An 11,719-nucleotide genomic window follows, 5' to 3' on the forward strand; every position below is an offset into this window, starting at 1 on the left:
CCCTGTGCTGTGGTGTATAACTGGAGTTAGTGGGCGGGGCCGCAGTCCGACCCGATGTCTGCCCCCAGCCCACTGCTGGGGCCACAGTCAGACTGGTGTGTGCCTTCTCTTCCCCTCTCCTAGGGGCGGGATTCACTGTGGGGTGGCGTGTCCCGTCTGCGCTACTTGCACACTGCCAGGCTTGTGGTGCTGGGGATCTGGCGTATTAGCTGGGGTGGGTAGGCAAGGTGCACGGGGGGTGGAGGGGCAGGCTTAGCTCGCTTCTCCGTAGGTGATCCACTCCAGGAGGAGCCCTGTGGCAGCGGGAGGGAGTCAGATCCGCTGCCGGAGGTTTGGCTCCGCAGAAGCACAGAGTTGGGTGTTTGCGCGGAGCGAGCAAGTTCCCTGGCAGGAACTGGTTCCCTTTGGGATTTTGGCTGGGGGATGGGCGGGGGAGATGGCGCTGGCGCCTTTGTTCCCCGCCAAGCTGAGCTCTGCCGTCCGGGGGCTCAGCAGCTCTCCCTCCCTTTGTCCTCCAGCCTTCCCGCTTTCCGAGCAGAGCTGTTAACTTATGACCTCCCAGACGCTAAGTCGCGCTTGCTGTCGGAACACAGTCCGTCCGGCCCCTCCGCTTTTGCCGGCCAGACTCGGGGGCTCTGCTTGGCCGGCGAGCCGCCCCTCCGCCCCGGCTCCCTCCCGCCAGTCCGTGGAGCGCGCACTGCCTCGCCGCCCTTCCTACCCTCTTCCGTGGGCCTCTAGTCTGCGCTTGACTCCCTTCTGCTAATCCTCTGGCGGTTTTCTGGGTTCTTTAGGCAGGTGTAGGTGGAATCTAAGTGACCGGCAGGACGCGTTGTGAGCCCCGCGTCCTCCTACGCCGCCATCTTCCGGAACAGCCTCGGTCACAGCCTTATGCACTATTCTGACTTTGATGATGGATCATTCTCTAGCTTTCCTTTTAATTTTAACTTCTAGATACGAATTTCTCAACAATATGGCTTAGTTTTGTCTTTTTTTTTTTAAACTTCATTTATTTATTTTGAGACAGAGTGTGTGTAGGAGAGGGGTAGAGAGAGAGAGAGAGAGACAGAGACAGAGGGAGACAGAGAGACAGAGAGAGAGAATTCTAAGCAGGCTCAGTACTGTCATCACGGAGCCTGATGTGGGGCTCAAGCTTATGAACCATGAGATCATGACTTGAGCCAAAATGGAGAGTCAGACGCCTAATCAACTGAGCCAACCAGGTGCCCCATAGTTTTGCCCATTTTGAACTTTATAGAATCACATTATATGTTTTTGTGCCTTGCTCTTTTCATTCAAACTTGTTTATGTGATTCACCTATAGTGTAGGATGTAGCTGTACTTCATTAATGTATATTATTGAGTAGCATTCCCTTATGTCAATATACTATAATTTATCATTTTATTGGTGATGGATATTTGGGTTATTTTCAGCTTTTGCTATTACCAGCAGAGCTGCTATAAACACTATTGTATGCATCTCTTGATGTGTAAGAGATCAGCTAGGTATATAATAGAAGTAGAAGAGTGAAATTCTTGGGTATGCACATCTTTGCTACATAATGCCAAATTGCTTTTAGACTGGTTGTGAAAATATACAATTTTTCCAGTATGCATAAGATCCCCTTTTCTCCATTATATCTTGGTATTGTCAGATTATTAATTTTTGCCCCAATTTGAAGGATTTGTAAGGATACCATATGTTTTTTTTAATTTCACTTCCCTGATAATAATTGAGTTGAACACTTTTTCCCATTGCAGTGCCTCTATTGTGAAAACTCTATTCAAGACTTTTGCAATCTTTTTACTGGATTTATTTATTTATTTATTTATTGTTGTTTGTTTTGTCTTGTTTGATCATAAATCTGAATACTAGATCTTATTTAAATATTTTTTTAAGTCTATTTATTTTTTTAGTAATTTCTTCACCCAAAGTGGGGCTTGAACTCAGAACCCTGAGATCAAGAGTCACATGCTCTTCTGACTGAGCCAGTCAGGCACCCCTTAATCTTATTTTAGTTATGTGATTGAAATATCTTGTCCCACTCCTGGGTTTCTCTTGACACTGCCTTTAAGGTGTATTTTGATAGAATTTGATAATTTTATCTTTAATTTTTTTAAATTTTTTATTTTATTTTATAATTTTTAAAATTTAAATTCAAGTTAGTTAACATCCAGTGTAATATTAGTTTCAGGAGTAGAACCCAGGGTTTTATCACTTACATATAACACCCAGTGCTCATCCCCACAGGGCCACTCCTTAATGCCCATCAGCCATTTAGTCCATCTGGCCACCCATCTTCCCTCCAGCAACCCTCAGTTTGTTCTCTGTATTTAAGAGTATTTTATAGTTTTCCACCCTCTGTGTTTTTATCTTATTTTTTCCTTCCCTTCCCCTATGTTCATCTGTTGTGTTTCTTAAATTCCATATATGAGTGAAATCATATGATATTGTCCTTCTTTAACTGACTTATTTCGCTTAGTATAACACACTAGTTCATCCACATTGTTTCAAATGGCAAGATTTTTTTTTTTTTTAACAATTTATTCATTTTTGACAGACAGAGACAGAGTGTGAGTGGGGGAGGGGCAGAGAGAGAGACACACACACACAATCCAAAGCAGGCTCCAGGCTCTGAGTTGTCAGCACAGAGCCCTACTTGGGGCTCATACTCACAAACTGTGAGATCATGACCTGAGCCAAAGTCAGATGCTTAATCAACTGAGCCACCCAGGTGCCCCAAGATTTCATTCTTTTTGATCCCCAAGTAATATTCCCTTATGTGTACATATATACACCACATTGTCTTTATGCATTATTTTTTTAATCAACCTTTTCAAATGCTTTATTTTATTTTTATCTTATTTTTAAAGAAGTCCTTCCCTATTTCAAAGTCATGAAGATATTCTCTTATATTATCTTTTATTTTATTTTTAAATTTCTTTAAGTTTTTACTTAAATTCCAGTTAGTTAACATACAGTGTAGTTTTAGTTTCAGATGTACAATATAGTGATTCAATACTTCCATAAAACACCCGGTGTTCATTCCAAGTACACTCCTTAATCTCCATCACCTATTTAAACCATTCCCCACCCCTCCACCACCATCATCTCTCTGGTAACCATCAGATTGTTCTCTATAGTTAAGAGTCTGTTTCTTGGTTTGCCTCCTATATTATCTTTTAAAATTTTATGTATTTAGGGCTTCAATCCATCTGAATATATATTTTTTCAGTATGTTGTGAAGTTCGTATAAATTATTTTTCCCCATGGTTTTTAAATTTTCCCCTGATCTTCAATGTCACCTCTGCCCTAAGTTTCCATAAATATGTGCATCTTATTTCAGTCTCTCTATTCTGTTCCATTTGTCTATAAGCTAATTTATGTCAGGATTTCATTATCTAAATTCTATAAACTTATAAGACTGTGTTATATTGACATCATAAGACAAATTCTCCACCTGTTTTATTTTCTTTATGTGAATCTTTGCAATTCTTGACTTTTTATGCTTTTCATATAATTTTTGGAAATTGCTTGTCAATTCCACAAAGGCAAAAGTCTTTGACCAATATTAAAACACGGTTGCAATATTGATTGAGATTGTTATCTTTATAAAATTGAGTTGTTCAGTTTGTGAACATGGTATATTTCACAATTGGAATTTCTTTAATGCCTCTGAAAAAAGATTATTTTCTTTCAAGAAAATCTTGCCCATTTTGGTTAGATTTAGTCCTAAATTTATTCTGGATAATTAAAACATTTTATTTGATATGGTACCTCTTTAAAATATTTTTTTACAACTATTTGTTTTTATTATTATACAGAACTACAATCATGCTAAACTCCCTTATTTCTAGTAATTATATACTCTTTTGATTTTCAATATTTGAATTACTTAATACAAAAATGAGTTTTATATTTTCCCCTTATTCAGTCTTGATACTTTATTATACACTAGCAATTTAACATTAAGAGGATTTTATTGTTTTTTTATCTTGCTTCAACTAATATACATATTAAGAAACATGTGATAGCATTTATTAAACAAGCATACTAAAAATGCTGTGCTCAGGGGTGCCTGGGTAGCTCAGTTGGTTGTGACCAACTTTGGCTCAGGTCATGATCTCATGGTTTTTGAGTCCGAACTCTGCATCAGGCTCTGTGCTGACAGCTCAGAGCCTGGAGCCTGCTTCAGATTCTGTGTCTTCCTCTCTCTCTCTCTCTCTCTCTCTCTCTGCCCCTTCCCCGTTCATGCTCTGTTTCTGTCTCTCAAAACTGAAAAAACATTTAAAAAAAATTAAAATTTCTATGTTCAAATATAATCAAATTATTAAGTAGTATTTAATTCAGTGGTAGATGAACATTTGCCTGACAAATGTTTGCCTGGTAGAAAACATGTGCCTGACAGATTTGAAACCTACATGCACTAGAAGGAACACTTTATTGATTGTTATTCTTTTCCATATTTGAACAAAAGTTAGAATAAAATATAATTTACATGTTGTTATCAAATTATTGGTTAGCTTCTTTAAAATATTTAAATATTTTGATGCTAGAAAATACAGTCACCACTGATACCAGATAAAATATGTTGGCATAGTTTTTCCTCAGTAAAGAATTTTTACACTTACAAAATTGCACGTTCATTTTTCAGGTGGATGTATTTATTGACCAAAGAAGAAAGGCTAGAATTCATGCCATTTGATCAGTAAAGTCATGTTGCTTTTATAATTATCTATAGAGTTCACAAATCTTTATCATTTCTTTTAGATAATGAATATAATGTGAATCAAAACAAATAAACATGATAACAAATAAATAAATAACAAACAAATCAAAACAAATAAATATGATTGTATTTGTATAACTGTATCTGTCATACAGTTTGTCCAATTTGGGGGTAAGATAATAAAGAGCAGCATTCCTCCTATTTAACTAAGTTAATAACATTTTGAAAATTTTAAATGTATACATTATCATCAAAGATGATACATAACTTTTGTTTAAAATGAATACTTTGTTTTAATGCTTATTTACTTTTGGGAGAAGGAAAGCATGAGTTGGGGAAGGGCAGAGACAGAGGGGACAATGGATCTCAAATGGGCTCAGTGCTGACAGCAGTGAGCCCCATGTGAGGCTCAAGCTCACAAACCATGAGAGTATGACCTGAGCCAAAGTTGGATGCTCAACCTCTGAGCCACCTGGGTGCCCCCAAAATGAATACTTTTTAAAGTACTTGTTATCCAAGAAATCAACATTATTATTATCCAGGAAGTCATAAGTAATATTTAAGTTAGTCTGCAATTCTGACTGATTTTTAACTGATTGTGCAGATTTGGTGTCTAATGATGTTAATGCTGCAATATTGTGACAACAGAAACTGGCAAGATCCTAAATATCATGTAAATGATTTTGCTGATTAGAGCTTGATTATTTGAGATTCTAGTTGGATTCTAATTTTAGAATGCTTTTCAGTTACTATGATCCCTAATTGTTTCTCATAAATCAGATGGAATGGAAAATTACATTTTTATTTCTTATTTTTATGCTTATTTTTATGAGAACCTTTTGTGACTGATGCGTTAAAATTAATACACTATAGATAAAAACAATCTATAATGTCTTAACATGATAGCAATCTTGTTCTTTGGGAAGGACATGGACATGCAAAGGAGGTAATAAATCCTTAGTCCCTGACTTTTGACAAATTGCTAATCTTTCTGAATTTTAGTTTCCTCACCTGTAAAATAGGAATGTTATAACCTACTTTAAAGGATGTTATATTATACACGATGTTACTCATACAGAGTAGTCATTCAGAAATAGCCATTGATTAATAAGAAGAACAAATGTACATTTAAAACCGTACAAAAACTTCTGACAGTTATTTGTAGTACTGAAGACATTCTGACACACTTAAGGGAAGGGACCAAAAATGGAGTTTTCACTGAAGAAAAATCACAGGGAATGACGAGTCAATTCTTTTCAGCCAATAGATTAATAGATTATTATTGATTATACACTAAGTACCTTTCATCAGTGCTCCATCAGCCTAATTAGACCACCCTGCTTTCAGGATCACACTGAGATTAGGTTCACTTTTTCTGTGCCTAGGGATAAGTGTTTTTTATTTGGTGTGTGTGTGTGTGTGTGTGTATTTGTTGTTTGTTTTGTTTTTTGGCAGTAAATAAATTCAAAATTGCTTGTAACAAGTTGTCAGGAGACCTGAATTCCAGGTCTGTCTGCCAGTAATCAGTCTTCCAGCTTTAAGCAGATCACTATAAGGCATCAGTATCTCTGCTTCTAATAATGCTACCTTGTTAATTTCACAGACTACAATGAGCCTTGTTGCAAGAGCATCACCTAAAAATACAGCATCAGCTGAAAAGAAATCTTTGGGGTTAAGGAGGAGAAGGAGACAAATGAGATGCTATAGATGTCACAACAATTCAGGCAGGCAGCCAAGTCACAGCTTAGGGCAGAGGGTGGTAGAAGCCTGATTGGTGATTTCACTTAGAGGGTCAGGGCTAAAGATCACACATTCCCTCAAGGAAAAAAATAATGGCTAAAGAAGATGTGGTTTGAAGTTTCTAAGAGTTTCAGAAAAACCAGCAGACAGAATCAAGAGAGAATTCTGACTGAAAGATATTATTAAATAGAGCTGAGGTCAGAGGACTGGCTTTAACCACCTGCCAAGAGCTTTTCACGTAGGAATAAAGACATATTATATCCAGGAAGCTAAGACTCCCAAACATTATAAATGTGCAGAAGATATTTCAAAATATTTCAGGTATACAAAAAATTTAAGTTACACTCAATCTTTTATGGAAAAGAATGTACTCATTTGCTTTGAGTTGATGAAAAACATTTCTCTCCAAATTGCTCAGGTTGTTTAATAAAATCTGGAAAACAGGCATAGCCAGAACAGATCTAAAGACCTCATATGAGAATAAAAGTGAAGAAACTAAGTTGGTGACATATACTCAAATTAATGTATAGAAACAACTGAGAATTGCATAAAATATTTGTACCAGGTAGCTTGCCTCATCAGGAGGAAATCAAGATAAGCAGCATTCCCACAAAGGGACTCTCATTAGATGGCTTGCATTTTGGGATCAGAAATCTCCACTACAATATTCATCTAGGATCTTTGGCTTCCCCCAAATCTCAATTTCAAGCAAACAACCCTAGGGGCACCATTTATCCTTTCAGCTCAGTCCCTCTAAAATTGCTACTCTTTCAACTGCATAGATGTCTACAATATGTTGATCCTACCACCTTTTTACTATCCCTCACCTTTATTTCCTCACATTCCTCATCTTCAATTTAGATAGATATATTATCAATCATTACAATCACTTCTTATGAACACAGCCTTGTCCTCTCTTTCTTTTTATTATGCCCCATACACAAATCCCTTTTCTGGTTAAATCCAGTCAACCATGAATCTTTGCCATTGTCCACCAAATTGAACATAATTGGAGTAAATAAAACACATAAACCTGACAACTGGTATCACCTTAAATTCATAATGGCCCATATTAAGTGGGTCTTCAGAGCTATCTGGTCGTTTCTTTCCTAAATTATATTTCAAAACTTTCCCCTCAAAATTCCCAAACATTATTCTATAGCCCTACCTGATGAAATCACTTCCTATTTCATATTAACCCCCCTTCCTTCTGGATCCTAAGGTCTGACTTCTTTTCTGTTACTGTGTCTGCACTGCACCTGCTCTGGACCAAGAGCACAGATTCTATTCCCTTCAACGCACCCCTCCTCACCAAGTCAAGGATGTTACTCTGGCAACATTCCTCTCCTGCATTATCAGTTTCCTCCTCTCTACTGGCTCTTCCTTATCAGTCTATAAACATATTGATATTTCTTCTATTAAAAAAAAAAGAAGAAGAAACACCTTTCAATTCACTTGTTCTTTGTGCAACTGTCCTATTTTTCTGCCTGTCTTTGTAGCAAAACTCCTCAAATTAGTGTTCTATACTTTCCATCTCCTATTTCTTTCCTCTCTTTCTCTTAAACTCCTTAAAGTGTGTCTTTCCTCCAAATATGCCACTAAAACTGCTACTGGGAAGGTCACTAATGAATTCTAAGTTATTAAATCTTTCCTCATCCTACTTGCTGTGCACAGTGGGCACAGTGATTACTCCCTGTTCTTTGACACACATCCTTTACTTTGCTTCCAGGGCATGACATATTCTCAGTATTCTTCCTATTTCTTTGTCTACCTGGTCTCATCCCCTTTATTGGTTTCTCCTCATCTCCCTGAACTCTAAATGTTGGAATTTCATAGGACTTAGTTCTTGGCTACCTCTTTTCTATTTACATTCTCCTTGCATGATTTTGTCTAGGATTATTGCTCTAAAGACAGTCTACTTGCAAATAAATTCCAGATTTGTTTGTTCAGACTGGTCCTTTTCTCTGAAGTTTAATCTCATATGTTCATCTGTCTACCGTACCTCTCCACTGACATGTCTAATGGATGTCTCACATTTGACCTGATTCTTTCTGAAGCCTGTTTCCCCTGCTGCGTTGCTCATTTCAGTAAAATGTTAGTACCATTCTTCTATTTCCTGACTTACAGTGGACATGAACTGCTTTCTTCTCTTTTATCCCATATTAAAATCCATGAGCAAATCCTACTGACTGACTGTACATTTAAAATACATGTTGAATTTGATTACTTCTCTTTACCTCTGCTGCCATACCATAAAACCAAATCCCCGTATTTTTTTTGGATTACCACAATAGTGTCCTGCTTGGTCTTCCTGCTTGTGCCTTCAGAACCTTCTCAGCAATACTTTCCTTGTCCAATGTATCTAAACGCACAATCCTTGCTATTCAGGCTTTTTTTATCCCATCTCTATTTTATTTTTCCCTAGCACTTATTATAATAAAAAATGCTCCATATTTTATTTTGTGTTGCTGATTATCTGCCTCCCTCAACTCTTTCATACACAGACTAGAATGCAAAGTCAGTGAGGATAAGGATTTTTGGTCTCTCATTCATTGCTATTTTCCTAAGTCAGTACCTGGAACATAGTATGTACAATTTATGAACTTCACATACACTGTTGAATGAGAATAATGTACATTTATATATACAAGTACAATTACATGCAACTATATTCATTATAAAATGCATGTCTAAGTAAACTCAGACTGCTATATCAAATTATCATAGAGTAGGTGGCTTAAACAACAGACATTAATTTTCATAGTTTCAGAAGCTGGAAATCCAGGATGAAGGTGCTTGATTTGATTCCTAGAGAGGGCATTTTTCCTGGCTTGCAGATAATCTGTCTTCTCACTATGGACTCACATGGTGAGGAGAGACAGTTTTTCTCCTTTTTCTTTCTCTTTTTATAAGGACACTAATCCCATCATGGTGGCCCCTTCTTCATTATCTTATCTAAACCTGATTACCTCCTAGAAGTCCCACCTCCAAATACCACCAGATTTCAGGTTAGGCCTTCCATATGTAGATTTTTCAGACTTCACAAAAAGTCAGTCCATAACAATACAATTCTGTTAATATGTCTGTTTTTTTTCTTTCACAGGTTAGGTGAAAAGCCTTAGCAAGTGCAGCCAGGTAATTACATTCTGTTTTTTTAACTGTTATGCTTGTGTTCATCATATTTTACTGATTTTCTCAGTATTCCATGGATATGGAGACTGATCATAAAATTTATAATCCAAATTTGGACAGTATTAAGAGAGAAGAAAAGTACAAAAAATCATTAAAATTAGATTTTTTTGAAATATTTATAGATTGTCAGTCATTGATATTTTTTATATTGGTGGACCTATAAAATAGTTCTATTTGAAAGACATTTTCAAAAATAAAATTCTTTCAAAAATGCAACAAAGCATATGGCCATATACATTAAGGCAGAACCTAAATTAATCAATCTTAGTATTTATTGTATGGAATTTAAAGGTAATATAAGCAAAAAGAACATACAATGGGCAAAAGCCAATCCCTTCAATAAATGATGTTGAGAAAACTGGACAACTAAATGCAAAAGAATAAAATTGGACCACATTCTTACACTGTACACAAAAGTAAACTCAAAACGGATTAAAAGTTTAAATGTAAAACCGAAAACCATATAATTCCTAGAAGAAAACATAGGCAGTAAACCTTTAGACATCATCTGAGCAATATATTTTTGGATCTGTCTGCTCAGACAAGAACAAATGAAAACAAAAACAAAAACAAAAAACCAAACATGTGCAACCATATCAAAGTAAAAGGCTTTTGTACATCAAAGGAACCCATCAACAAAACAAAAAGAAAACCTACTGAATGGGAGAAGATATTTGTAAATGATATAGCTTACAAGGGGTTTATTTCCAAAATATATAAAAAATTCACACAAGTTGATACCAAAAAAACAAGCAACCCAATTAAAAATGGGCAGACGACCTAAATAAACATTTCTCCAGAGACATACAAATGGCCAACAGGTACATGAAAAGATGCTCAACATCACGAATCATTAGGGAAATGCAAATCAAAACCACAATGAGTCTCTTCAGTCAATAGTTCTGGGAAAACTGGACAGCTATGTGCAAAAGAATATAACTGGACCATGCTCTTAACCATACACAAAAATAAACTCAAAATGAATTAAAGACCTGAATATGAGACATGAAACCACAAAACTGCTAAAACAAAATGTAAGTAGTGAAACAAAGCAAAATTAAACTATTGGGACTATCCCAAAACAAAAAGCTTTTGCATAGTGAAAGAAACCACCAATAAAGCAAAAAAGGCAATGCGAATGGAGGAAATTATTTGCAAATTGTATGTTTGATAAGGAGTAAACATCCAAAATATATAAATAACTAATACGACTCATCACCAGAAAAAAAAAAAAAATCTGATTAAAAATGGCCTGAGGATCTGAATAGACATTTTTCCAAAGAACTTATACAGGTGGCCAACAGACACATGAAAAAGATGCTCAAAATGACTGATCATCAGGGAGATACAAATTAAAGCTACAATGAGATATTACCTCACACCTGACAGAATGACTAAGCTCAACAACACAATAAACAACAGGTGTTGGCAAGGATTTGGAGAATCTTGCACTGTTGGTGGGAATGCAAACTGATGCAGCCACTCTGGAAAAGAGTATGGAGGTTCCGAAAACAAAACAAAACAAAACAAAACAAAACAAAACAAAACTATCCTATGATCCAGCAGTTGCACTACTACTTAAAGAAACAAAAATACTAATTCAAAGGGATACATGCACCTAATATTTATTAGCAGCATTATCTACAATACCCAAATTATGGAAACAGCCTGATTGTCCAACAACTGATGAATGGATAAAGATGTAGTGTATACATACTGGCATACTACTTAGCCATCAAAAGGAATAATATCTTGCCATTTGCAATGACATGGATGAAGCTAGAGAATATTATCCTAAGTGAAGTAAGTCAGAGAAAGACAAAGAATGTATGATCTCATTCATACATGCAATTTAAGAAAAGCAAAGAGCAAAATGGAAAAAAAAAAGAAGCAAACAAAGAAATAGACTTTCTCTTTTAAAAAGAGAAACAGACTCTTAATTTTTTTTTAAACACTTATTCACTTTTGACAGAGTGTGAGTGGGGGGGGAGGGGCAGAGAGAGGGAGACAGAATCCAAAGCAGGCTCCAGGCTCTATCAGCACAGAGCCCGACGCAGGAC

At 36.4% G+C, this 11,719-nt stretch overlaps 1 protein-coding gene across 1 annotated transcript in view; it reads right to left on the reverse strand.

Moving 5' to 3' along the window:
* Positions 1-11,719, reverse strand: part of LOC125929598 (olfactory receptor 6M1-like) — a 40,540-nt gene that overhangs the window by 1,377 nt on the left and 27,444 nt on the right. The gene's annotated exons all lie outside the window — the stretch shown is intronic.

This window comes from Panthera uncia, chromosome D1 (genome assembly GCF_023721935.1).
Source record: "Panthera uncia isolate 11264 chromosome D1, Puncia_PCG_1.0, whole genome shotgun sequence".
NCBI classification, from domain to species: Eukaryota; Metazoa; Chordata; class Mammalia; order Carnivora; family Felidae; genus Panthera; species Panthera uncia.